The sequence below is a fragment of the Notamacropus eugenii genome, chromosome 3 (assembly GCF_028372415.1).
Source record: "Notamacropus eugenii isolate mMacEug1 chromosome 3, mMacEug1.pri_v2, whole genome shotgun sequence".
Taxonomy (NCBI): domain Eukaryota; kingdom Metazoa; phylum Chordata; class Mammalia; order Diprotodontia; family Macropodidae; genus Notamacropus; species Notamacropus eugenii.
Genome location: NC_092874.1, coordinates 57368772 through 57383032, shown reverse-complemented (window position 1 = coordinate 57383032; position 14261 = coordinate 57368772). Strand labels below are relative to the sequence as shown.

At 43.0% G+C, this 14261-nt stretch overlaps 1 protein-coding gene across 4 annotated transcripts in view; it reads left to right on the top strand.

Moving 5' to 3' along the window:
- RSU1 (Ras suppressor protein 1) overlaps positions 1-14261 on the top strand; it is a 218684-nt gene that overhangs the window by 87693 nt on the left and 116730 nt on the right. The window lies entirely within an intron of this gene.

The following is a 14261-nucleotide window of genomic DNA, read 5'->3' as shown; positions in this document are numbered from 1 at the left end:
AATATGAGAGATTCCAACCCATCTTGCACCATGTTTTGTTCATGTTCTCTTGTAGATCCTCCATAAGAAATGCACCCAACATGCTAGGGCCTTCTTCCAAATCTCCTGGTACAATAAGCAGAATGCCAAGCTGTTCATTTACTCACACTGCATAGTCCATGACCTTAAAAAGAACACAACGGAGCCAAAGAGTGAATCTTAAATGGACTTAGACTTGAAAAGAATCTCAGTGACCATCCACTCTCCCCAGCTCCCCACTTTACAGGGAAGTTAAGTGATTTGCCTGAGGTTATATAGAGGTAGTGAGCATACAAGGTGAATTTAAGCCCAGGGTCCTCCAGCTCCAGAATCAGTGGCTTCCCCTCTGTGGGACTGTCACCTTTCCTGGCTGTACGTCCCTTTCATGATATCTTTTGTGGTTCTGAACTATTTTGTGCAACCATTTCCTTTGCAAAAGCATTTTGCCAACAATTGGGTAGATTGAATGATTAATTTTATAGTAACACCTAGCATAATACCTGTCACATAGTAGGTACAAATGCTTGTGGGTTTGTGAAGTGTAGCAAAATCTCCTTGTCTTGTAAACGCAGGAGTCAAGAAGCATTTATTAAGTGCTTCCTATATGTCAGGCATTGGACTAAGGGCTGGGGATACAGAAAAAGGCAAAAGATCATCTTGCCCTCAAGGAGTCCACAGTCTAATGGGAGATATAACATATAAACAGGCTATATACAGGGTAGGAAGGGGAAGTCATTGTCATCACTTGGGTTTTGGAAAGACTTCTCATAAAAGGGGGATTTTAGTTGAGACAGAAGTGAGAAAACAGAGGAACCAGCAGGGAGTGGTGAGGAGAGAAAGAATTCTAGGCATGGGGAACATCCTGAGAGGAATGTAAGCAGACTGCTGTCTCTGGATTACAGGGTACATGGAGGGAAGAAGGTGTCAAAAGGTGGCAAGTAGAAAAGGGTGAGGTCATGAGTGGTTCTGAAAGCCAAGCAGAGGATTTTCTCTTTGATGCTGGAGGCTCTAGGGAACTGCTTGCTGTTTATTGATTGGGGCTGGGGGAGTGGGGTGGGGGCTCTTTGGAAAGATCACTTGGGCAGCTGAGTGAAAGATGGACTGGAATGGGCAGAGACCCATTGACAGGCTGTTGTAGTAGCCCAGACATGAGGTATAAGGGCCTGCACCAGGAAGGTGGCAGGGTCAGAGGAGAGAAGGGACCATTTCTCATCCTGATCCTGATCCTAGCAGTTAACATTTTTAAAGCACTTACTGTGTGCCAGGCAGGAGAGATGTCATGAAGAATTAACAGGATTTGGTGACAGATTAGATTACAGGAGTGAGAGTGTCTGGAGTCAAGGAGGACTCTAGGTTGAGAACTTGGGTTACTTGGAAGAGAGTAGTCCCCTTAGCAATAACAGGGAAATTAGGAAGAGAGGCAGGTTTTGAGGTGAAGGGGAGGAACATAATGAGTTTATTTAGTTCATAGGACACTAAGAATATGTATTCTGGGCCTACCACTTGCCTTCTATAAATATTAATTAGTGTAGACTTTCCTCTTGGGATCTCAAAGCAACATTATAAATATTTGATGAAAAAGAAGTCACTATCATGAGCCACTCTGGAGTGGTCTTATCGTTATCATTATAATTGTGGTTATAATATACTCCCTGAATGTTGTGCCAGGCACCACTGGCCCTAGACAGAATCGGGACCTTGCTTACCCACTTTGCCTTTGGCATCCCCTCAGCCAGGAACGAGCTGCCCCAGGGCTGCCTAGAGACCACCCAGTGGTTCCCCATGGAAACCTAGACTTCATCTTATTGCCTCCTTCTCTGAAGTTCTGTCCCTCCTCCTAACTCCCACTAATAATTCAGTCTATTCTACAAGTCTTAATGCTCTGTTATAAGCTAGCTGTCAGGAAGTCTTAACAAGTTTCACTTCAGCTGCCCTCTGTAAGTATAATCTGTGCGAAGAGTGGTGCCATCCTTGGCTCTGGAGAAAATATAAAATTAAATAAGGCCCAGCTGATTCCTCCTGGAGCATGCATGTCTAAGTAACTAAAACAATATAAACCAATTTTTATTAAGATGTTGATTAGAGATAGCAGCTTAAACTGCTATTATTTTAAAAAGACATAGCAAAGCCAAAAGAATGGATCTTAAATTTTAGAATTTCAGGAACTGTGGCTCATGGGGAAGTGAGTGAGATTTCCTTCTCATTTGTTAGAGATGAACCAACTTGTACATTTCTTCTGACTGTTTAGATCACTGGAATGCCACAATTACTGATGGCTCAGGCACTAGCCCACAGGACCAGGTTAACCACTGACCACTGGTACCATCGAGTCGCATAGGATTCTAAGGTTTAGTGGCAGACTTTCTTACCTTTACTACAAGGAATGGGATGCCCTCAGAGGACCCATTTTTCCCTAGTCGAGTGGTGAGGCAACCCTGTCTCAGATGATGTTACCAGCCTCCAGCCAGGAGCCAAAACTCCCACCAAAGGGTCAGGCCTAGCCTTGTACCTAATCACCATAAGAAGCCACACACCTAGGTAAGGGAATAACCATGTGCAGACAGTGCCTCCAGCAGCATGAAGCTTTGTTGCTCCCTTAGGAAACAGATGAGAAAGCCAAGAAGCTAGATATCACAGGAATGGTAACCACTTGCAAAAAAACCTGCCACTGTTCTCTTAAAATGCTGCTATCATGTGGCCAGACCTCTTTGGTCTTCCCAACTGATCATAGTATTCTATGGAGGGGGCGTGGCCTTAGGGACTGGCCATCAGTGATGGAAGTATGGGCATGGTTGCCCAATCCATCATTCTTTGTGTTTGCGCTGTTTCCTATAAGCAGGAAAGGAAATGAATTTTATTTTTATTCAATATGTAAATATCTTAGCATCTAATTTTACTGAAGGTTAAGTCAGGGTTCAATCTCCTACATAGATACTCTACTTAATTAAGTTATATTTAACAGTGGCCCAAGTATCGATGCAGACACTGCATAGGCTGGCCTTCTGAGATGTTCAGAATACTGAGTGTTTTTTTAGAAGGCAGGAAAAGGCATTATTCTTTATGAAGCCTTTGAAAAAGGAAAGAAGGAAACAACTATTTACTAAACATCTACGATGTGCCACACACTATGCTAAGTGCTTTACAGATATTTCTCCTGTGATCCCCATAACAACCTTGTGAAGCAGGTGCCCTTATTGTCCCCATTTTACATTTGTGGAAATGGAGACCAGGAGAGTTTAAGTGACTTTGCCAGAGTTGCATAGCTACTAAATGTCAGAGGTCACATTTGAGCTTGGGTGTTCCTGATTCCAGGTTTAGCATGGTATTCACTGAGAAGATCTCTAAGTGTCATGATAGGCTCCTTTAGTGCTCAAGATTCATCGTTTCCTCCTCTGCTTCCCCTGAACCAGAGTAGTGGGACACTTCAGATTGGCACTGCAGAGAGTAAGACGAGGTGCATCTCCTTTCATAGAAAACGACTGCCTTCGTGTAGCTCTTCCCCCTCTGAAGGCCTTGTCTTCTGTCTTCCTAATTGATGCGTGACCTTCCTTCAGTCTCCTAAATATGAATGTACTAGGCCTTTTCATGGGAGGCTTTTGACATTAATTGAACCAGCCATGTTATCTCTCCTTGCTCTTTTGGCCATGGTCTCCCTTTGTTATTGTAATCAGATACTTTCCTTTGGCCATCACCCCTGCAACCAGACACTTCCACCAGTTTTCATCCATGGTGTAACAGACTTACTAGTTGCGCCATGGGTAAATCTAGAAATTTATGAGTGTACATTTGAAAAAAAGTGGCTGAAAATTCCTGCTCTAATTTCAGAGATGGCACCTTGGGTTCCTGGTGCCTTGATCTCCCCCTCCTGTCATGTGGGATACAAAGGCTAATGCAGTTCTGTTTTAGGCATCAGTCAGCAAAGTGAGGAATAGAGGGTGCCCTGGGAAGCCATTAGCAGTGTTCCAAAGGAAAATGCAATCTTCTGGGGTGTTTCTGGATTCTGTTAGTCTTAAATAAAGTGAATAGTAACAAATAAATTGCTACAATTGCTTAAATGAGGAGAAAAAATCAGTTTATATCATGGTGGCAGACTGCATATTGTCTCTGTTTTTAGAATCACTAGTCATTTAGGTTCACACTGCAATTAATAATAAATCAAACTTGTGAGTTACTTAAGGGATGATGTTAGTAGAGACTGAGCAGACATGTTGACGGAATGCTGAAATATAACTGTAAAGTTTGATAGCTGTAAATGTTATTCATAGTATGTTCTAATTAAGCAACTAGAATGAAACCTGCTTATAGATCCTGCAGTTGATTCCACAAAATGGTTTTGCCACATAGTCTTTGACTCGTTTTAATTTATGCTCTATTTAGCATCATGGTAGAGAGTAATGACATCTTGGTACCCAGGAAATAGTGCCAGGCTTGAAGAAGACGCCCTGGTTTCCAGTTTCAGCCACCATTCCCTTGTTGCTGGCTGCCTCTGGATTTTAGTTTTTTCACTGAAGATATTAGGATGGAGGAGGGTAGAACTTGGTGATCACAGAGGGCCCTTCCGTCTCCAAATCCTGTGATCCCTAAAGGCTGATGGAACTCCATCCTTTGTGTAGCTTTGAATTTCTAAACCCCCATGGGAATCCACTGAGAGGCCGTCAGGCTGATGCACATCTCTTAAACTTGCTTTTCCTAGTTCCTTTGAAGACACAGCAAGCAGATCCTAAGCTTCATTTTGTCCTTATTTCTGCTGGGCCACTTGACGAGAATAATACCAAGAAGGTGGGCCCAAGCCCAGTGAAAATTAATATTGTTTGGCATTTACAGAGTGGAGTCAGCCTTGGCTAGATCAGATCTGTACTTGGTAGCTAGTTGGTATTTGGAGTTTGGTTCTAGGTGACATGTTTTAAGAAGGCCATTCATGAACTGAAGTGCTTCTAGAGCAAGACAGTTGGCATGGCAAAGGACATGGAATCCATGCTGTTTATGATTGGTTGAAGGAACTGGGGATGTTTAACCTGGAGAAGGCAAAACTTGGAGGTTGGGGCAGGGGTAGAGCACAAAGGCCTTCTTCAAGTTTCTGAAGTTATAATTGTTCTTCTTGGGCCCACCCAAAAGGCAGAATTAGACATTACAAAGAGGCAGATTGAGGTGTGAGATTAGGGCAGTTTTCTCTACAGTGAAAGCTAACCAGAAGTATCATGGGCTGCTTTGAGAGGTAACAGACTCTGATTTACATCAGGCAAAGAGGGGATGATCCCTTGTTAGGTGTGTTCGATGTGCTGTAGGAGGGATGCTCATTCACCTTAGATAAGACCAGAAGGCCTCTGAGGGTCCTTTTAGCTCAGAGATACATTGCAGGTCTGGAACTGGTAAAGCAGATTGCTGCTGGACACAGTTTTGTGATACTTTATTTCTCAAGAAAATGAAGTTAGTACTCAGTGTGACCTTTTAGATAGATGGCCTTCAGATAAACTTGGTCTCCTAAAAAGTTTTAGTGTGTAGCATAAACATTAAAAAAAAATACACATATATATTCAGCAAGTATAAGACCCACATTTGGTGAAATGTCTGGGACATTGTAAACAACGATTGGTTTAAGAAATAATTTGGGAAGTGATCCATAGGAAAGAACTCATAGGATACAGCAGTTACTGGGGGTGTTTGGAGAATGTGCCCATTGTTCAGTTACGTGATCCTGTTCGTAAATGACGGAGAGGCCCCTCTCTTACTGCTTATACTTCCTAAGCCTCAAAATGACCATGGTCAGCTTCAGAGCAGAACAGCAGCTAACACTTCTGCCAGCATTCGGAAAGACATCCCTGGGCTGATTTGCATGAAATCAGAATTGTATCCTCTCAAGGTATATTTATTAGATTTCTATTTAAATTTGCACCCTCTGTGATAAAATGGCACAAATACTAAAGGGAAATGATTAATTAAAATATGTGACAGAAGCAGCAATTGCTGTATATTAAAGTCAAGAGAATATCCATTTTAAAACCTTGTAAGAGTTGGTGCTGGTCTCCACAAGGCACTGAGGGCATTCTACCACCATAAGTCCCCTCGGGAAGAAGTCCTGCCTTCAGATCACTGTATGGAATGGAGGGAAGCGTATGAGCTTTAAGCTTATTTTAATTGCTGTTAATGCAAAGGCAGAGGAGTGATACTGAAAATCACTGCTCAGATCATTGGTTTTCCATAGATCTTTGTGCAGCAGGCCAGAGCCATATAGATCATTGGGGTAATATGAACTCTCGTTTCATGCTCCATTTTTATAAGAGACTTGTGATTCTCATTACAGTTGTGTTGCACCATGTTTCTATTTTCTACTATACTCTAGAGCCAGCGTGACAGAGAGAATAATGTGCTAGAGAAAGGAGAAAGCTGAGTTTGAATTTCACCGCCGATCCTTGACAAGTCAATTAATGTCTTTGAGTCTCAGTTTTCTCATCTGTACAATAGGCATAATAATTCACAGGATTGTGTTGAAGCTTTAATAAGCTTTATATAGGCATATATTATTTGTAGTGTTATATATCATATATATTATATTTATGTATTTATTACATATATTTATGTGTGTGTGTATCCATGTGTCTGTCCCTATGCAACTGTTATTTGCTATGACTAAGAACCTTGTCTCATATTTCACTGGAATCATTGAGGCCATTTGCCCTGACCTGCTCCTCCTCTTACACTGCTCAGATCCTGTATCACATGAAGGGTCATCTCTCCTCCTTGCCAAGGCAAGCTCCTCTACATACACACGTGATTCCGTCTCATCCTGGCTTCCCCAGCAGATTGCTTACTCTGTGATCCCAACTCTTAGTCATATTCAGTCACTCTCTATTGTCTGTTGGTTCCTTCTTTATGGCCTACAAACATTCCCATGTCACCCCCATCTTAAAGAAAAATGCCCTCACTTGATCAGTCCATCCTCAATAGCTTTTTCCCTCTAATTCTCCTTCATTTTATGGCTAAACTCCTTGAGAATGCCCTCTACAGTAGCTGCCTTTACTTCTTGTGCTCTCATTTTCTTCTTAGCTCTCCACGGTATGATGTCATATATCACCTTTGAACTGAAACTGCACCCTTCAGCATTACCAATGGTCTCTTAATGGCCAGATCTAATGACCTTTTTTTGTCCTCACCCTTGACCTCTCTGCAGCCTTTGATGCCATCTTTGGCTTGATTTTCTCTTCTTGCTGGGTTTTTGTGACTGCTCTCTTATGGTTCTTCTCCAGCTGCTGCTTCTCTCTCTCCTTTGTAGATCTTCATCCTTGTTATATCCGCTAACCATGGGAGTTTCCCAAGGCTCTTCTCTTCTCCCTCTGGACTTGGTGTTCTCATTGTCTCACACGGTTTTAGTGATCATCATCTCCATGAAGATGCTCTCCTGACTTCTAGTTTCAAATCTTCAGCTGCCTGTTTCATATCTCAAATTAGTTGTTGCATAGGCATCTTAAACTTAGCATGTTCAAAACTGAATTTATTGTCTTTCCCCTCAAACCTCCCCTCTTCCCAACTTCCCACTTACCCTCCAGGGTACTTCTATCCAATTCTCCCAGTCACTCAGGCTCACACCCTGTGTGTCATCCTTGACTCCTCACTCTCAACCCCCTGTGTTGCCAGTGCTTGTTGACTTTAGTTTCCTAGCATCTCTCCTGTGTGCTCCCTTCTCTCCTCTGACACCACTACGTTGGTGAGGGCCCTCATCATCTCATGCCTAGACTATAGCAGGAGCTGTTGTTCAGTCTCTCTTTGCTTCAGTCCATCCTCCACTTGGCTGTCCAACTGATCTTCCTCAGTTAGGCAGGTCTGGCCACATCACTTCTCCTTCATTACTCTCCAATGGCTCCATGTCACTTCCAGGATCAAATAGAAAGTCTGTCTTTTATGCCCTCCTCTCAACCCACTCTACATCGTGTGGCTTCTTAGTCTTACTCCTGTGTGTTTTCTGATCTGGTAACAACGGCCTTCTTGCTATACCTCTCACCCAACATTCCGTCTTCCAACTCTGACCCTTTTCACGGATTCTCCCCCTTGCCTGGAATTCTCACCCTCTAATCTCTGCCTCCTGGCTTCTTCCAAGGCCCAGTTAAAATCCCATCTCTAAAAATCCCAGCCTTTTCCAGACCCTCTTTATTGGTAGTTAGCACATAATTGTTTGCATGTTGTGTGTTGTCCCTCCCATTCTATTGGGAGCTCCTTGAGAATAGGGAATGTCTCCTGCCTTTCTTTGTTTTTCCAACTCTTAGTACAGTGTCTGGCACATAAATGTTTATTGACTGGTGATTTTTCTTAATATACTTTGGAATGAAACTGTAACAGTTCAATTTAGCCCCCGCTGTATCCAAGCCACCTTAATAGGTGTTGGTGGGTGCAAAGCGGAAATATACCTGAGTCTAAATATGACATAAAATGGTCATAAAAGTGGGGATCTCTTATGCTAGCCCTCTATCTATGTATCATCACAACAATTAAGGTAAGACTGTGCAGTCCCTCTCCCAACTGCTAGTGGCCTCCGTCTCAAACTGCCTCGGATTTTGTTGTTTTGTACTTACTCTCCTTTTATTTGTGCTGGTCATACTTCCAGCTGTACTTGTCTCCCTAGTAGAATATAAGCTCCTTGCAATAGGAATTGTTTCATTCTGTGTACTTTTGTCCCCAGTGCTGATCACAGGGCCTGGCACATTGGAGGTTCTAAGTAAATGCTTGTTGGTTGATTGATTAGTTTTCTCATCTCACCATTTCAGTGCTGAGTGTTATGGACTGGCCCCCAGAGCAATCTCGTATGCTTTTGTTGTGTACAGATTGGGTCTAGATGTGGCATGGGTTCTGGGTTAGAGTGAGGCTAGATTCTGTTTATTATATCACAGCATTTCAGAACTGTATTCCTTCATTAGTGATCCCACTGCAGTGTATATTGGGTCTGTTAAGTAGGGTGCTGGCCCCCCGATAGGGTCTGGGAGTTAAAAGAGACCTTGCAGTTCACTTAGCTCACACCAACTCCTGTTACAGATGAGGAAACAGAACCCAGAGAGTTTACATGACTTTCTCAGGGGCACACAGGGAATAAATAAAAGAAGCCACTATTTGAACCTAGGGCTTCTGCCACCAAATCCAGTTGTCTCTGTTGCCTAGTCATGATTTGGTCAGGAAGAAATATACTTAGAGGTTTTGAGTAGGAGAGACTAGTTCTTAAAGTGACTTAATTTTAATCAATCTCTACTCTGTTTGGAGGCTAAGGAAAGAATGATGCTTTGCAAAAGTGAGAAAATTAACCAAATTCCCCTGGCTGTTTAACATGGATTGTAAATTGTATTACTGACCAACCTTAGTCAGGATTTTAGTGCTTAGGAAGAATCTTTCTGATAGGCTTATGGCTCTAGCCCATTTTCTCTATGTGAAAATGAACATGTCCAATAATGGGGCCAAATTTGCCTATTGAATTTGGTCATATTTTAAAGTAGCTCCTAAGGAGAAAGATTGTTTCATAGTGATTTAGTGCTTACAGAATTGCAGCTGCATGGGAGAGTTTGCCATGTTGGTGGCTTTGGAGAGAAACATATGTGGTTCTTTTGCAGGTAATAAAATGGAAAATCCAATTTGCAATTGCAGACTAAAGCCCTGAGTGATATATGATCTTCATAGCAGCATCAGTCAGAGGGTTAGTGCGAATCACAGTGCTGGCTGGCTTCCCTTGTGGCCTGTGCCTCAGAACTGAATAGTGAACAATGTGAATCGGGGTCTTGGTGATAGCCAGCATCTCTTCCGACACACCACTTTCTAGCTTATTAGATCCTCTTTGTCACAGTGCTTAATCCTGCTGCCTGATTCTTGTTAGAACACCACCGGCGCATGCTGCTCTGGCTCCTAATAAAGGAGCTGGGGGTGAGGCCCCTAACTAGGAGCATTGGAGCATGAGGCAGTTAGGCAATCGCAGCCTGACTGACGGGGGTGAAATGCTTCCTGCATGTTATTACTTAAAAGGGAACGTGCCTCAGACAGCTGATGGATGAGCTTTGCTGAGGTAATGGTGACTTGTGGATAGGCCGCTATGAGATGGGTGTCATCTTTTCTCCCAGCATAATGGTCTAGCTTTACTCTAATTATGTTAACCCTTTCCTAGGGATGGTGGCACTCAAGTCTTGATAGGCAGTGGTGCCCAGTAGGGCATGGGGATCCCAGGGACAGATCAGTTTCCCCAAAGGATTATAGCCACCCATGGGCATCAGGCGCCATATTACACCAGGGATATAACCTCAGACACCAGAATGAGCACCTCCCATTTCCTCACACCCCAGTTCTAACTCAAGGGGAGACCAGGCTCAGTTTGGCCGCATGACTGGTGTCAGCTGCCATAGTTTCTTTCTCTCAGGTTTGTCATGACTATCAGGGATGCTTTTTCCACAGCAGCCCTTCTGTTTGCCCCTTAAGGAAAATTGTATTCAGGCTCCCTAGTTTCTCCCTCTCTCAGCTGCACCTGTTAATCAGACTTTATTGTCTTTTGTACCTGGATAAACAAAGTGGGGAGCGTAGAGGAAGCTGGGGTGTGGTTGGCAGTTGGCCTCAGCTCTGCTGCTGCCTCACTGGAACTAACTCTGGGCAAGCTGATTGCCTCTCATTGCCTCAGTTATCTCTGAATCAGTGAATGACCTAGCATTTCTCAGTACCTTCCCTGTGCCAGACACTAGGGCAGATGCCAGTAAGAGCCAAGACAAGTGAAAGCATCCCTGTCTTCACGGAGCTTACATTCTATTGATTGAGACAACATGTACAGATATTGAATACTACCTTGCTTTCCATCAAGTGTCTCTCCACCCTCCCCCACGTAAACTGTGCACAAACTAGATTAAAGGTAATTTGGGAGGGGGAAGTTTCTGTTAGCTGCACATTCTGGGAAGGTCTCATGCAGAAGATGGTGCTTGGACTGAGCCTCAAAGGAAACTTGGGAGGTGAAAAGGGAGGAGAGAGGCCATTTCTGGCTTGAAGGCAGCCATGATCCCTTCTTGCTCCAAAACTCAGAGATGCGGGGGTCCTGTAGTCCACAGGAGCAGGAATAGATGGGTAGCTCTGAATGGCAGCCTCTGCCCCCAGCTCCTTTTCTCCACTTAGACCCACTCAGAAATTGACAGCTCCCCTCTAACTGAAGGGTGTCTGACTGCTGTCTAGGTTCTCCCCGTGCTTCAGTTAGTAGCAGTGAGGAGTGATCCCTAGTGCGTCTTCTCTCTTAGCAGACAGGGCCCACATCCAAACATCATCTAGGGCTGGCAGTTCCGCATTGGGACAGAGGTTTCTGAGGGTTGGAAGAGGCAGTGAACATGTGACTAACCCTTCTTGACATCATCCCCTAGGAGCCAATTATAAATAGACTGATTTGTGGGCAGATAAAACCTCTGATAGCATTATCTTAAGAAGAGTTACGATGAGGCAGCCATGTGGGGTAATGGGTAGAAGATGGGCCTAGGAATTAGAAAGACCTGGGTTTGAGCCCTGCTTCTCACTCAACCCGGTTCTGTGGACTTTGGGTGAGTCACTTAATTTTTCACTTCCCAGACAGCTCCCTAAGATTATCAGTGCTACAGAAGTACTGATCGGCCTTGCTAGAGGTCAGTTTCTCACCAGGCTCACCAGGCCGTTCTCTTGAGTGAGGTCACAAATAAGAGCTGAAACATAATATAAATGAGCACAAGAAGTCTCAGATTTACACTCAGGTTTTATATCCAAAGTTAATTGGAAGTCTGGGTTGTTTAAGAGTTCCAATAACTAGTGGTTAGTTTCCCAGGCTAGCCCTTGACTACTTGTCTCACCTTGTAGCTTGAGGCCCCCGTCACTGGTAGGTGTCTTAGTTATGCATCTCCTCTGAACAGAGAAGAGAGGTGCAGAAACATTCCCTTCCCCCTTTCTGGCTGCTGAACCTGCTCCAGGCATCTCGGATGATAAGGGCTTTCCTACTACTTCAGGCATTTGCTGTGCCCTTTGGGGGTAGTAGAAGAAACCCTGGGCCAGGAATTGAGGCCTCCATGCCTAAAAGAGAAATTGACCTTATTTCCTTGAGCCTCAGGTTCCTGTAAAATGACAGCTAGGTAGTACAGTGGATAGAGTGCCAGGCTAGGAATGAGGAGGCCTCAGACACTTACTAGCAGAGTGACCCTGCACAAGTCATTTCACCTCTTTTTGACTCAGTTTTCTCAATTGTAAAATAAGGATTATAATAGCACCTACCCCACAGAGTTGTTATAAAGATCAAATGAGTTGATACTTATAAAAGAGTTTGAAGAAGAATAAAGAGATTATATTTTATCCTGATGTGATCATGCTTGGGAGGAATACACATTTTTTTCAGTAATGCCACTGGTTGGAAGGGGTTGATTGTAGAGAGGAGAGAATGGAGGCAAGAATAGTAAAAATCCTTTTATAATAATGCAGGTGGGAGGAAATAAGAGCCTGAATTTTACTGATGGAAACAAGTAGACAAGAACAAGAGATATTCGATAGGTAGGATCAGTTGGACACTTCATTAGTTGGGGAAGAGTTTGAAGACGGAGTGAAGAACCCAGGGACATTCTAGAGCTCTGAACTTGGGGAACTGCAGCAGAATCCATCAGGAGAGATCAGAAAGTGGGAAAAGGGGCAAGACTTTGCAAAAGACCATTTGGGACATGCTGAGTTTTAGTTGGCAGCATCCTGTCGATCTGAAGACGTCCAGCAGTTATTGGAAGTAATAGAACTGAGATTGAGAGAATAAAATTGAGGAGAGAAATATTGATTTGGGAGTCATTTGTATTAGTATGATAACTGAGGACATAGAAGTAAACATGATCACTTAAGAGAAACATTTAGAAAGAAGGAAAAAGAAGAAGTAGAAAGTTAAGCCATGAAGGCTGCCCACAATTATGAATCAGGAACAGGAACCCAGAAACAAGAAGCATACTCAGATAGGAGCATTCTTAATTTATAATCATTCTGAGATACGATAATGCTGAACCTTCTTCACTCCCACTATCTCTCATTATTTCCCTTGAGATTCTAGACCTTCCTCTAAATGAATTTTGTCCCTATTTTATTTCCATAAATAATTGGTACTAGAAGTTTGGTGATTTGATTGATATAGCACAAAATCTATAATATATCTCATATGTCCCTTTTTATTGTGTTAGTCCAGCCTAACCATGGACAATGAATGTCTTCGGAGCAGAAATACAGCCAGTAGAGCACAGTATTATGGAGGCCAAGGGAGGCTAGACTATCAAGAAGAAATGACTACTTCTGCTTGTCAGCTCTTTCCAAAACCAGGGCCAACTGAGAAAAGGCCATTGGAGAGAGCACTCTCAGCTGATTCATAGGGACAGAAACCGCATTGAGGAAAGGAGTGAAAAGGGAGAGGCATCGCATTCAGACAAGGTGAAAATGATAGGCCTTGGCAGTTCTTGGATTCAAAGGATTCCCTGCTCCAAGACTACTGACCTCCTATCATTCACACTTGAAATCGCCATTTTATTTAAGAAAAAAAAAACTATCATTCTATTAGTGAAGCTGACGTCTGATTTTAGGAGGAAAGCAGTCTTATCGAATTAGATCAAATAAATGTGTCAATATTCAGTAGAGCACAGCATCTAGGTGGCACAGTGTATAGAGTGCCAGGCCTGGAGTCAGGAAGACTTGTCTTCCCGAATTCAAATCTGGCCTCAGATACTTTGCTATGCCATCCTGGGCGAATCACTTAACCCTATTGGCCTCAGTCTCATCATCTGTAAAATGAGATGGGGAAGGGTATGGCAAACCACTCCTGTATCTTTGCCAAGAAAACCTCAAACGTGGTCATGAAGAATCAGACACAATAAAAAAGACTGAACTACGACAATTCAGTAGAATACCTTAATCCTTTAAGAAATAGTAGCATTTTTAAAAAGATGACAGTTAATCAGATATCTAACTAGTGGATTTTCAGACAGGTTAACATGGTGAAAAACATATGGCTACATGATAGCATGAGTTTTTGGTTAGTAGAGCTTTGCCAGTTATAGGTGGACCAGCCTTTGCCTGGAAGTCTTTCCCTGAGATCTACTTCTTTAAACTGTTCTTTCTGGTTTTTTATAGTTTTTTTTCTTTTTCCTGTCTTCTTTTTCTGGATGAGCTTATTCTTTAAAAGCAGACTTTTTTTTTTCAGAGTATATCTCATGGCATCAGAATTTCTAGCTGGTGGAGGGGACACTGAGAGGGCAGAGCAGGGCATGTAA